This window comes from Pseudophryne corroboree, chromosome 1 (genome assembly GCF_028390025.1).
Source record: "Pseudophryne corroboree isolate aPseCor3 chromosome 1, aPseCor3.hap2, whole genome shotgun sequence".
Lineage (NCBI taxonomy): Eukaryota > Metazoa > Chordata > Amphibia > Anura > Myobatrachidae > Pseudophryne > Pseudophryne corroboree.
In genome coordinates this window covers 1,014,538,153-1,014,552,099 of record NC_086444.1, presented here as the reverse complement: position 1 = coordinate 1,014,552,099, position 13,947 = coordinate 1,014,538,153, and positions in this window count along the sequence as shown.

Here is a 13,947-nt window from a genome sequence, read left to right as displayed (position 1 = left end):
TTGTAATTCCGCACCTGCCCCCCCCAGTGTAATTATACATACATGTCCCCATTGTAATTCCACATACATGCACCTCATAGTAATGCCACACACATGCCCCTCATTATATTTCCATACACCTGCCACCCCCATATTAATGCAACACCCCTGCCCCCCAGTAATACCACACACCGCCACCCCCCCATGTAATGCCCCTCACATGCCCTCATATTTCCACACACCAGCTCCCCCATTTAGTAATTCCACACACATGCCCCACTTAGTAATTCCTCACAACAGCTCCCCCCCCTTACCAGCTTCCCCCCCCTTAGTAATTCCTCACAACAGATCCCCCCCTTACCAGCTCCCCCATTAGTAATACCTCACAACAGATCCCCCCTTACCAGCTCTCCCTTTAGTAATGCCTCACAACAGCTCCCCCCTTACCAGCTCCCCCCCTTAGTAATTCCTCACCAGCTTCCCCCTTACCAGCTCCCCCCCTTAGTAATTCCACACACAAGATCCCCCTTACCAGCCCCCCCTTAGTAATTCCTCACCAGCTTCCCCCTTACCAGCTCCCCCCCCTTAGTAATTCCTCACCAGCTCTCCCTTTATTAATGCCTCACATCAGCTCCCCCCTTACCAGCTCCCCCCCCTTAGTAATTCCTCACCAGCTCCCCCCTTACCAGCTTCCCCTTTAGTAATGACTCACATCAGTTCCCCCCTTACCAGCCCCCCCCCCTTAGTAATTCCACACACAAGCTCCCCCTTACCAGCTCCCCCCTTACCAGCTCCCCCCCCCTTAGTAATTCCACACACAAGCTCCCCCTTACCAGCTCCCCCCTTAGTTCCAAACGTGCTTTTTATATATATAATATATTGTGGTGAGGAGCGCCGGGACCTCACCACTGAGCAGAAAGCAGGGTGTGAGTGGGCGGGCACAGCAACAACCGGACCGTGACCTTTGGTGAGTCATAGGTCACGGTCCGGCTGACTCTGCGGAATGAACTGCTGCGGGTCTGTCTGTGAGGCAGGCGGGCGGCAGCGTGAGGCGATCGGGCAGGTGCAGTGAGCGGATCCGTGCAGCGGGAGCGGGTGGCCCCAGTGACAGGTCTTACTGGTGCAGTGAGCGGGTCCGTGCGGCGGGGGCGGCTGGCGCCAGTGACAGGTCTTACTGGCGGCAGAGAGCGGGTCCGTGCGGCGGGGGTGGGCGGCGAGTGGCGGCACACCTAGCAACTGGTCGCGGCACACTAGTGTGCCGCGGCACACCAGTTGAAAAAGGCTGCCCTACGGACTACGAGAAAATGATTGACCAGTAGATAATTAAAATCCTATTTTCTCTTATGCCCTAGGGGATACTGGGAATCCATTTAGTACCATGGGGAAGTACCAAAGCTCTAAAACCAGGTGGGAGAGTGCTGAGGTTCCTGCAGAACTGTCACAACTGAGGGCCTGAGCTGACGGGAGGCAGCCTCAGTTGTAGGGGCTGAGGTATAGTGGAACCTGGGAGGTTGTATCAGACCCCTAGACATGTAAGTAACATGTAACAGAATTGCCCGAAGGCGTGACCACGACAACCAGGATAAAAGTCAATGATGTTTATTTATGACAAAACTCCGTAACACAGCAGTAGTAAAAAGAAAACATAAAAATCAGCAGAGAATAAATACAGTTCCTGGGTACTACAGGGTGGCAAGGGCCACAGGGCTCTGGTAGTGTGAGATAGTTCTTATAATCTTCTAGTTGGAAAGTCCTTACCAGGCCCGACTGTAGCAATGGAGATAGCCCAGGATCGTACCAGCTGGTGTTCCAGGAAAAGCTGGGCTGCTGTGGATAAAACGGCTGCTGTGGGTACTGGCTGGAACCAGACTGATGTTGGCACGGAGTGGGTACTGGCTGGAACCAGTCAAATAATAAATGTAGCTTGAGAGCGATGAAATATGAAGTGATGTTTGGAGATTGAGAGCGGTGAAATTATAATGCCGGTGATAAATGATAATATGCAGAAAAGGATACCGGCACTTTAAGAAGAGCTGACCTCTGCTGGAAGCTGGATGCTGAAAGCAGGTGGTTCTGTAGCTGGAAGCAGATGAATCCAATGAGGATAGGAGAGTCAGGCTACACCGCAGGTGGAATGCTGGTGCGGGTCTCTTTAGTGGAGGTTTGGAGATAGGAACTGGAACCTGGAAAACAACCACAGGAGAGAGACAAACTGGAACTAGGTTTGACAACCAAAGCAATGACGCCTTCCTTGCTCAGGCACAGCATATTTATACCTGCAGCAAGGAAGGGATTGGCTAGGCAATTAAGCAGATTAACAATACAGACAGCAGATTGGTGGAAATGATCAGATGACAAAATCCAAGATGGCTGCGCCCATGCAGACACTTGGAGGGAAGTTTGGTTTGTAATCCATGTGAGAATTGAAACCGCAATGGCGGCGCCGGCCACAGGAGACAGGAGACGCCAGACTGATGATTGCACATCTAAACCACGCGGGCACAGCGGAGGCCGCGGCTGACGTAATCGCCACTCTGACACTCTGCATGCAGGAACTCAGGGACAGCGGCGGAGGCCGCGGGAGACGCCATTCCAGATGTAACATGGCGCCGCGGTGACCGCGTCTCAGAGTGACAGGAGAGGAAGCAGGAATGTGGACATCAGTATAACGGATGGGGTCCGGTCCTGGAACGCTGAGCCAGCCTCAGGAGGCATCTGAAGGGTAAGTAATGGCGTCCAGATACCCGGATCATGACAGCACCCCCCCCTTTAGGAGTGGCCCCAGGACACTTCTTTGGCTTTTGAGGAAACTTGGAATGGAATCTCCGGACCAAGGCAGGAGCATGGACATCAGAAGCATTGGTCCATGAGCGTTCCTCAGGGCCGTAACCCTTCCAGTCAATAAGATACTGTAGTTGACCGTAACGGTGACGTGAGTCCAGGATCTTGGCCACTTCATACTCAACGCCTCGTTGAGTTTGGACTTTCGGAGTTGGAGGAAGTGAGGAATGAAACCGATTCAGGATCAGCGGTTTCAACAGGGAAACATGGAATGTCCTGGGTATTTTTAAGAAGGGAGGCAACTGGAGTCTGTAAGCAACCGGATTGATGACTTGTTCAATTTTAAAAGGACCGATGTAGCGAGGTGCAAACTTCATACTGGGAACTCTTAACCTCAAATTCTTCGTGGATAACCATACCCGATCACCCACCTTGAGAGCAGGAACTGCTCTACGCTTCTTATCCGCAAACTTCTTGTATGAATACTTGAGCCAACTTGGAAGCTGACGGAAGACCGGTGAGAGGAATGAAGTGCGCCATCTTGGTGAACCGGTCAACTACCACCCAGATGGTATTGAACTTGTTGCACATGGGTAAGTCTGTAATGAAATCCATCGACAAATGGGTCCATGGTCGTCAGGGAACGGATAGTGGAACCAGTTGCCCCGCAGGCGACTGGCGGGATACCTTATGTTGAGCACACTTTGGGCAAGATGCAATAAACTCCATGACGTCCTTTTTCAGAGTTGGCCACCAATAGGACCTAGAGATAAACTCCAGGGTTTTTTGGATACCTGTATGTCCGGCAAAACGGGAAGCATGGGCCCAATGCATGAGCTTCTTCCTTAGCATCGGCTTCACAAAACTTTTCCCTGGTGGGGGCGTAGAGTCCATCCCTACCGTGGAGAATTCCAACGGATTTATAATAGGATGCTTGTCTGAAGACTCTGACTCATTTTCTTGCTCCCATGAGCGGGAAAGGGCATCGGCCTTGCGATTCTGAGAGCCCGGACAGAACTGGAGCTTAAAGTCGAACCTGGAAAAGAAAAGTGCCCATCTGGCTTGACGAGGATTGAGACATTGTGCGCCTTTCAGATATAAAAGATTCTTGTGGTCTGTAAGTATGGTGATTGAATGAGAAGCTCCCTCCAACAGATACCTCCACTCTTCAAGAGCGAGCTTGATGGCTAGCAACTCCTGGTCGCCAATGGCATAGTTGCGCTCAGCTGGGGAGAACTTCCGGGAGAAGAAACTGCAAGGGTGTAAATGACCATCTTTAGCCCTCTGAGATAACACCGCTCCTACTCCAACGGAGGAGGCATCCACCTCTAAGATGAAAGGGGAGTCGATGTCGGGCTGTTTCAGAACTGGTGCTGAGATGAACCGTTGTTTTAAAAGATGAAAAGCTTGCGTAGCTTCTTCAGACCACTTGGACGGGTTAGCACCCTTCTTAGTTAAAGCAGTAATAGGCGCCACAATGGTGGAAAAGTCTCGTATAAACTTTCTGTAATAATTGGCGAACCCTAAGAACCTCTGGACCCCTTTGAGGGTTAAGGGTATCGGCCAATTCTGGATTGCTTGTAGTTTCTCAGGATCCATCTCTAGTCCGGAACCGGACACAATGTAACCTAGAAACGGAATGGACTTGACTTCAAAGACGCATTTCTCTAATTTGCAATAGAGATGATTGACACGGAGACGGGACAGAACCTCTTTTACCCAAAAACGATGTTCCTCTAAATTGTTAGCAAAAATGAGGATATCATCTAGATAGACCACGACATGACGGTATAAAATGTCTCTGAAGATCTCATTGACAAAATGCTGGAAGACAGCTGGGGCATTGCTCAATCCGAAGGGCATGACGAGGTACTCATAATGTCCGTCACGGGTGTTAAAGGCGGTCTTCCACTCGTCACCCTCACGGATCCGGATGAGATTGTATGCACCTCTCAAGTCCAGCTTTGTGAAGATGGTAGCTCCGCTAACTCTATCAAAGAGCTCAGTAATCAGGGGTAAAGGATAGCGGTTCTTGATGGTAATGTCGTTCAAACCTCTGTAGTCGATGCACGGCCGCAGACCACCATCTTTCTTCTTTACAAAAAAGAAGCCTGCGCCGGCTGGAGAAGAAGAAGGTCGAATGAACCCCTTTGCTAGGTTCTCTTTAATGTATTCCTCCATAGAATGCATCTCAGGCAGAGACAACGGATAAGTTCGGCCTCGAGGTGGAACCTTCCCTGGAACGAGATCAATCGGGCAGTCCCATTCTCTATGAGGAGGAAGGATATCAGCAGAAGCTTTACTGAACACATCCGTGAAATCTTGATATGGAGGAGGTGGAACATCAGACGACCTGGGGGAGGAAGAACAGACAGGCAATACTTTAAACAAACATGTCTCAGCACAGGAGGAACCCCATGCCAGAATTTGCGTAGTCGTCCAATCAATTGTAGGATTGTGAAGACGGAGCCATGGAAGGCCCAGGACCACAGGATGTGTGGCTCTTGGAATCACTAAAAAAGAAATACGTTCGGAATGAAGAACTCCCACTCTCAGACGAACTGGTAGAGTCCTTAGAGAAATAACTGTATCAAAAATCTTGCTGCCATCCACGGCAGTTAAGTAGATGGATGAAGGAAGTCTTTCGGTGGGTAGGGACCACCGTTTAACATAGGCTTCGGTAATAAAGTTCCCAGCTGCTCCGGAATCAAGGAGTGCAATGACGTTCCGATAACGTTGAGCAACTTGAAGCGAGACTGGGAGATTACAATCATGAGGAGATGGAGAGGAGATCATTACTCCTAGCCGGCCCTCTCCTTGGCGAGCTAGGATTTGGAGTTTCCCGGACGTTTGGGACAGGCATTAATGGTGTGAGACGGAGCTGCACAATAAAGACAGAGAGACTCGGAGAGACGTCTTCGGCGCTCAGCAGGAGTTAAACGGGAACGGCCAATTTGCATGGGCTCATCTTTAGATGGTGACAGTTGGCGAGGAGGAGGAGCAGAAGATTTTGGAGCAGATGATCTTCCACGCTCAGTTGCTCTCTCTCTGAAACGTAAATCAACTTTCGTGCAGAGTGAGATTAGCTCATCTAACTTGGAAGGTAAGTCTCTGGTAGCTAACTCATCTTTAATACGCTCAGATAAGCCATGCCAGAATGCAGCATACAGGGCCTCGTCGTTCCATGCCAGTTCGGATGCCAGGATCTGGAACTGTATAAGATATTGTCCTACAGTACATGATCCCTGGCGTAAACGGAGAATCTCAGATGAAGCTGAAGTTACCCGGCCTGGCTCGTCGAAGATACGCCTGAATGTTGACACGAATGCAGTATAGGAGGATAGCAGGGTGTCGGACCTCTCCCATAACGGTGATGCCCAATCAAGGGCTGAGCCACTGAGAAGAGAGATAATGTAGGCAATTTTTGTACGGTCACTGGGAAAATTGCCAGGTTGTAGCTCAAACTGAATCTCACACTGGTTGAGAAATCCCCTGCAGAATCTTGGAGATCCGTCAAATTTTGCTGGCGTTGGAAGATGAAGACGTGGAGCAGAAATGGGTAAGGTGGGTGGGGTTATAGCTGGAGTCACTGTGGTTGACGCACCGGACGCGTCTGATCCACGGAGGGTTGTCTGAATCCCATCCAGCCGAGTAGAGAGATCCTGGAGACAGCGGATGATGTGGCCCTGTGCAGCCTCCTGATGTTCAAGTCGGGCTGCCAGTTCTTGCATCGGCCTGGCCGCTTGATCCTGGTCTCCGGCTGGATTCATATGGTCAGTGCTTACTGTCACAACTGAGGGCCTGAGCTGACGGGAGGCAGCCTCAGTTGTAGGGGCTGAGGTATAGTGGAACCTGGGAGGTTGTATCAGACCCCTAGACATGTAAGTAACATGTAACAGAATTGCCCGAAGGCGTGACCACGACAACCAGGATAAAAGTCAATGATGTTTATTTATGACAAAACTCCGTAACACAGCAGTAGTAAAAAGAAAACATAAAAATCAGCAGAGAATAAATACAGTTCCTGGGTACTACAGGGTGGCAAGGGCCACAGGGCTCTGGTAGTGTGAGATAGTTCTTATAATCTTCTAGTTGGAAAGTCCTTACCAGGCCCGACTGTAGCAATGGAGATAGCCCAGGATCGTACCAGCTGGTGTTCCAGGAAAAGCTGGGCTGCTGTGGATAAAACGGCTGCTGTGGGTACTGGCTGGAACCAGACTGATGTTGGCACGGAGTGGGTACTGGCTGGAACCAGTCAAATAATAAATGTAGCTTGAGAGCGATGAAATATGAAGTGATGTTTGGAGATTGAGAGCGGTGAAATTATAATGCCGGTGATAAATGATAATATGCAGAAAAGGATACCGGCACTTTAAGAAGAGCTGACCTCTGCTGGAAGCTGGATGCTGAAAGCAGGTGGTTCTGTAGCTGGAAGCAGATGAATCCAATGAGGATAGGAGAGTCAGGCTACACCGCAGGTGGAATGCTGGTGCGGGTCTCTTTAGTGGAGGTTTGGAGATAGGAACTGGAACCTGGAAAACAACCACAGGAGAGAGACAAACTGGAACTAGGTTTGACAACCAAAGCAATGACGCCTTCCTTGCTCAGGCACAGCATATTTATACCTGCAGCAAGGAAGGGATTGGCTAGGCAATTAAGCAGATTAACAATACAGACAGCAGATTGGTGGAAATGATCAGATGACAAAATCCAAGATGGCTGCGCCCATGCAGACACTTGGAGGGAAGTTTGGTTTGTAATCCATGTGAGAATTGAAACCGCAATGGCGGCGCCGGCCACAGGAGACAGGAGACGCCAGACTGATGATTGCACATCTAAACCACGCAGGCACAGCGGAGGCCGCGGCTGACGTAATCGCCACTCTGACACTCTGCATGCAGGAACTCAGGGACAGCGGCGGAGGCCGCGGGAGACGCCATTCCAGATGTAACATGGCGCCGCGGTGACCGCGTCTCAGAGTGACAGGAGAGGAAGCAGGAATGTGGACATCAGTATAACGGATGGGGTCCGGTCCTGGAACGCTGAGCCAGCCTCAGGAGGCATCTGAAGGGTAAGTAATGGCGTCCAGATACCCGGATCATGACAAGAACCGACTGACCAAACTGAAGGTCCACAGAGGCCAAGGTATCGAACTTGGAAAACTCAGCAAACGTGTACAAACCCGACCAAGTAGCTGCTCGGCAGAGCTGTAAAGCCGAGACACCCCGGGCAGCCACCCTAGAAGAACCCACCGACCTATTAGAGTGGACCTGTACAGATTTTGGAACCGGCAATCCTGCCGTGGAATAAGCATGCTGGATAGTGAGCAGGACACCCAATATTATTGGGATCATAGAGAATGAACAGCGAGTCTGATTTCCTATGACGAGCTCTTCTCTTTACATACACATTCAAAGCCCTCACAACATCCAAAGACTTTGAAGTAGTAGAGGTGTCCGTAACAACCGGAACGACAATAGGTTGTTTGATATGAAAAGCAGACACCACCTTAGGAAGAAACTGCTGACGAGTTCTAAGTTCAGCTCTGTCCTCGTGAAAAATTAGGTAGGGGCTCTTGTGAGACAATGCCCCTAGCTCCGACACACGTCTTGCTGAGGCCAAGGCCAACAATGTGACGGTCTTCCACGTAAGGTATTTTACGTCAACCTACTGTAATGGTTCAAACCAGTCCGATTGGAGGAACTGCAGCACCAAATTGAGATCCCAAGGTGCCGTGGGAGGCACAAAGGGAGGTAGGATGTGCAGAACACCTTTCAAGAACGTCTGGACCTCAGGGAGAGAAGCCAATTGTTTCTGAAAGAAAATAGAAAAGGCCGAAATCTGGACTTTTATGGAGCCTAGAGATAGACCCACATACACCCGACTTCAGAAAAAGCAGAAAACGTCCCAGATGAAATTCCACCGCAGAATATTGTCTGCTCTCACACCAAGACACTTATTTCTTCTAAATACGGTGGTAATGTTTAGACGTTACCCCCTTCCTGGCCTGGATCATAGTCGGGATGACCTTGTCAGGAATCCCTCTCTTGGCTAGAATCAGCCGTTCAACTTCTATGCCGTTAAACGTAGCCGTGGTAAGTCTTGATAGATGAATGGGCCCTGTTGCAGAAGATCCTCTCGCAGAGGCAGAGGCCACGGATCTTCGATCAGTATCTCCAGAAGATCCACATACCAGGCCCTTCGTGGCCAGTCTGGAGCAATGAGGATTGCTTGAACCTTTTCCCTTTTTATTCTTTTGAAAATTCTTGGGATCAGAGGAAGTGGAGGAAACACGTACACCATCTGATAGACCCATGGAGTCGTCAGAGCATCTACCGCCACTGCCTGTGGGTCTCTCGACCTGGAACAATAACGACTGAGCTTCTTGTTGAGACGAGAGGCCATCATGTCGATTTGTGTATTTGTGTATCCCCACCGACGTGTCAAGCACCTGAACACCTCCGGGTGAAGGCCCCACACGCCGGGTGGTGCAGGTCGTGTCTGCTGAGGAAGTCTGCTTCCCAGTTGTCTACCCCCAGAAGGAAGACCGCTGACAATGCCACGGTGTGTTTCAGAAGCTGTGCGTCTGCACTGTGTACTGAGTCTGGGGACCCAGCCGCCCCATGTAGAAGCCGTGCGTCTCCGTAGCCTCGTGCTGCCATAATGGCCGGCGACCCACTAACCGGGACGCCGGCTTAGTACTTACCACTCTTCTTTCTTCTGGCTCTGTTAGGGGTGGCGGCGTGCTGCGGGAATGTTCGTTCGCTGTGGTGGGGCTTGTGAATAGTTCCCTCAGGAGCTAGTGTCCCATCAACGGAGAACGGGACCATTAACCCTTCAAGAGGTTGGGCCATTCTCCCCCCTAAGTCCCACGAAGCAGGCAGGCTGGTGCCATCCAGTCCTGCCTGAAAATAACAAATATATAAAATAAATGCAGAAAACTCTGCAGGAGCTTCCATAAGCGTGACCGGCTCCTCCGGGCACATTTTCTAAACTGAGTCTGGTAGGAGGGGCATAGAGGGAGGAGCCAGCGCACACTGTCAAATTCTTAAAGTGCCCAAGGCTCCTAGTGGACCCGTCTATATCCCATGGTACTAGATGGATTCCCAGTATCCCCTAGGACGTAAGAGAAATAACAGCAGCTATAGAATAAAAAGCAATGCTAAAAAGTGAAATCAAAAGCATCTAGAAATAAGGGAGGACCATGAACCCAAAATAGAGGACACATAAACTCTCATGAGACCCCAAACGAGATGTGAAAGTTAGTGGTATCCAAAGGCATCATCCTTATTACTGCTTTCTAACATGTGTTACTGACAGGCACAATTGTAGCACATTGGAAGAAACTATGCATTCCAGAAAGAAAATTATGCAGCACATACTGTATGTTAAATGCAGCTGAAACCTTGGGGGTCATTCCGAGTTGTTCGCTCGCAAGCTGCTTTTAGCAGCTTTGCACACGCTAAGCCGCCGCCTACTGGGAGTGAATCTTAGCTTATCAAAATTGCGAACGAAAGATTAGCAAAATAGCAAATAGACACCTCTTAGCAGTTTCTGAGTAGCTCCACACTTACTCGGCATCTGCGATCAGTTCAGTGCTTGTCGTTCCTGGTTTGACGTCACAAACACACCCAGCGTTTGCCCAGACACTCCTCCGTTTCTCCAGCCACTCCCGCGTTTTTCCCAGAAATGGTAGAGTTTTTTCGCACACACCCATAAAACGGCCAGTTTCCGCCCAGAAACACCCACTTCCTGTCAATCACATTACGATCACCAGAACGAAGAAAAAACCTCGTAATGCCGTGAGTAAAATACCTAACTGCATAGCAAATTTACTTGGCGCAGTCGCACTGCGGACACTGCGCCTGCGCATTAGCGACTAATCGCTCCGTTGCGAGAAAAAAAAATACAGAGCGAACAACTCGGAATGACCCCCCTTATTCCCATATATTCCTGTGAGATCCTACCAATTAATTGGTTTTCAAAACAGACATATTCTCTTTATAAATTATATCTAAAGTTATTTGAACAATACTATATCCCCATCCGTACTGTACAGTAGCTACTTAGAGGTAATTTTTATATTTCTGTTTTAGGAATCATGAATGTACATATGTTGTGTAGGAGGAGAAATGCAATGACACATCGATACTGTCATTTTGTTAATTAGAACTGGTATAGAGTATTTTCTAAGTGTAAACAATACTGTTTTTTTTTTTTTAAATGTGCAGTACGCAGTGATTTGAGCTGCATTCACCATTACAGGTTAAGAGTTCATGGCTAATACCCCAGAAATCTTAACTAAAGATTAAAGTGGAATTACTGGCCCTCATTCCGAGTTGATCGCTTGCTGCTGTTTTTCGCAGCGCAGTGATCAGGTTACTACTGCGCATGCACTGCAATGCACACGCGCGTCGTACGGGTACAAACAGCACCATTGCTGTGCAATGCTTCTAGCAACGAATCCATTCGCACAGCCGATCGCAAGAAGATTGACAGGAAGAGGGCGTTTATGGGTGTCAACTGACCGTTTCTGGGAGTGGTAGGGAAAACGCAGGCGTGTCCAGGTGTTTGCAGGGCGGGTGTCTGACGTCAATTCCGGGACCGGACAGGCTTAAGTGAGCGCAAGGGCTGAGTAAGTTCAGACCTACTCAGAAACTGCAAAAAACTTTTTCGTCCCGCTCGGTTGCACAAACGTTCACACACTTGCAAAGCGAAAATACACTTTCCTAGAGACGGCGACTAACTGATCGCTGAGCTGCAAAAAATAGCTAGCGAGCGATCAACTCGGAATGAGGGCCACTGTAACATGTGTGTATTGCAGTGTTGCTCCTGAATGTGATGTCAGTTTCACAGTATCTGTATTACTTTATTTCTTAAACATGAATTTTACTGTAGTGATAATACAGTCTTTCCTATATAATCTGTATTTTGTCATTTGCTTTAAAAGGGCATTAAATAGCTTGACTACCTTGTCATAGTTACTTACACTCCCTGATCCTGCGTGTAGGGCCGCCATCGGGGGTGAGTCTGTGGGAGGGACTGCCAGGACTGGAGTCCTGGGCCCTGACAGAACAAGGGAACCGCACCTATCTCACAGCAGCAGCATATTCTCAGGACCGGACGGGTGGTATCCCAGGGGGCCCACATTGCTGCAAACACTGCCCTGGCCTCCAGTTCTCTTTACCAGCAACGCAGTTCATGTAGGTTTTGTTTCCATCTCTACAGTGAGTGGGCGCGACTGACTATTGTTGTCCCACCCCCTTATGCGCATAATGCCACAACCTAATGCAGTGGAGTGCCCGCCCCCATCAGAGACCAGCTGATATAACAGCTAGTGTCCGTCTGTCTGCCTTTCTTACCTCAGTCTCTCTCCCTCAGTGTCTCTCTTCCTCCCACTCAGTCTCTTTCCCTCAGTCACTCTCTCTCCCTAAGTCTCTCTCCCCCTCAGTCTCTCTCTTTTTCAGTTTCTCTCTCTCCCTCCCCCAGTCTCCCTCTCGCTAAGGGTGCTATTACATCTGGCCCTTAGTCTCCCTCTCTCACACCCTCAATCTCTCTCTCTCTCTCTCTCTCTCTCTCTCACACCCTCAGTCTCTCTCGTCCTCCCTCTCCCTCAGTCTCACTCTCTCTCCCTTAGTCTCTTTCTTATCCTCAGTCTCTTTCCCTCTCTCTTCCTACCTCTCCCTCCCTCTCCCTCAGTCTCTCTCCCTCCCTCAGTTCCTCTCCCTCCTTATCCCTCTTCCTCAGTCTCTCTCCCTCTGTCTCCTTCCATCCTTCTCCCTCCCTCCCTCCCCTCAATCTCTCCATCCCCCTCAGTCTCTCTCTCACTCTATCTCCCTCCCTCAGCCTTGGTCTCTCTGTTTCCCCTCTGTCTCTCTCCCTCAATCTTCCTCTCCCCCTCAGTCTCTCCTCCGCTCTCTCCCCTAGTCTCTCTCACCCCCAGTTTCTCTCCCTCTCTCTCACCCTCAGTCAGTCTCTCTCTCACCCTTAGTCCCTCTTTCTCTTACATCCTAGAGGATGCTGGGGTCCACATTAGTACCATGGGGTATAGACGGTTCCACCAGGAGCCATTGGCACTTTAAGAGTTTGAGAGTGTGGGCTGGCTCCTCCCTCTATGCCCCTCCTACCAGACTCAGTTTAGAAAATGTGCCCGGAGGACTAAGGGGGGGGGGGGAGCAGTGTCCACCCTGCGGGGTCTGAGCCACTGACTCTACTGACTGGACACTGAGCTCCAGAGGGGTCTGATCGGTCTCCGCCACAGGGGAACCGCTCGACCTAGCAAGCGGGGGGCCGGTGTGAAGATGGCGGCAATGGGGAGGGAGCAAAGTATTAACCGCGCTCCGGGATGGTACCAGAGGCACATAGTGCGGCGCTGTGAGGGGCGCCCTGGGCCAGCGCTTACCCCCCCACACTGGTCAGCAAGCCTGTTGGGGTCCAGGGATCTCAGCCAGCAACTTTCCTCAGGCCAGTATAATCACCTGAAGAGCGGGAAGACAGAGCCATTAAGGGGGCGGAGCTTCTCCTTAGAGCGGACCCAGCAGTGTTCCAGCGCCATTTTCCTGCCTGAAAGTGCTGAGAGGAAGATTCAGGTCCCTCCACAGCAACTCCAGCTTACTGTACACAGGACCAGGGGGTTGTAGAAGGGAGGGGAGGCTGTAATTAGACTGTGTATCCTATTAAAGAGCACAGTCAGCGCTGACAAGGGGTTTCTCCTTGCAAAAAAGCGCTGTGTGTGGGTTGGCTCCAATCTCTGTCTCTCTCTTGCCATTCTTGAGGGGGAAACTCTGTCTACCCCCACGTGTGTGTGTGTGTGTGTGTGTGTGTGTGTGTGTGTGTGTGTGTGTGTGTGGAGTGTTTGGTGGTCACCTTTAGCTATGTCCAGGGACACTGTGTCATATGCTGCAGAGGATTTATCCTCCCAGGATGATCCCATTCCATGTAATCAGGTTAGCACTGGTTTAGCACAGATACCAGCAAGGGAACCAGAGTGGTTTTCCTCTATCAAAACTTGGATTTCTCAGATTTCTGACAGGGTTGCTAGTAATGAATCTGCAACCCAGGTATTACAGAGCTCTATGGCAGTATGGCCTGTGTCTGGTACCTCAGGACACCCCGCTATATACCCCCACAAACGTGCACTTGTGCATGACACACAAGACGACACAGATACCGATTCTGACACTACAG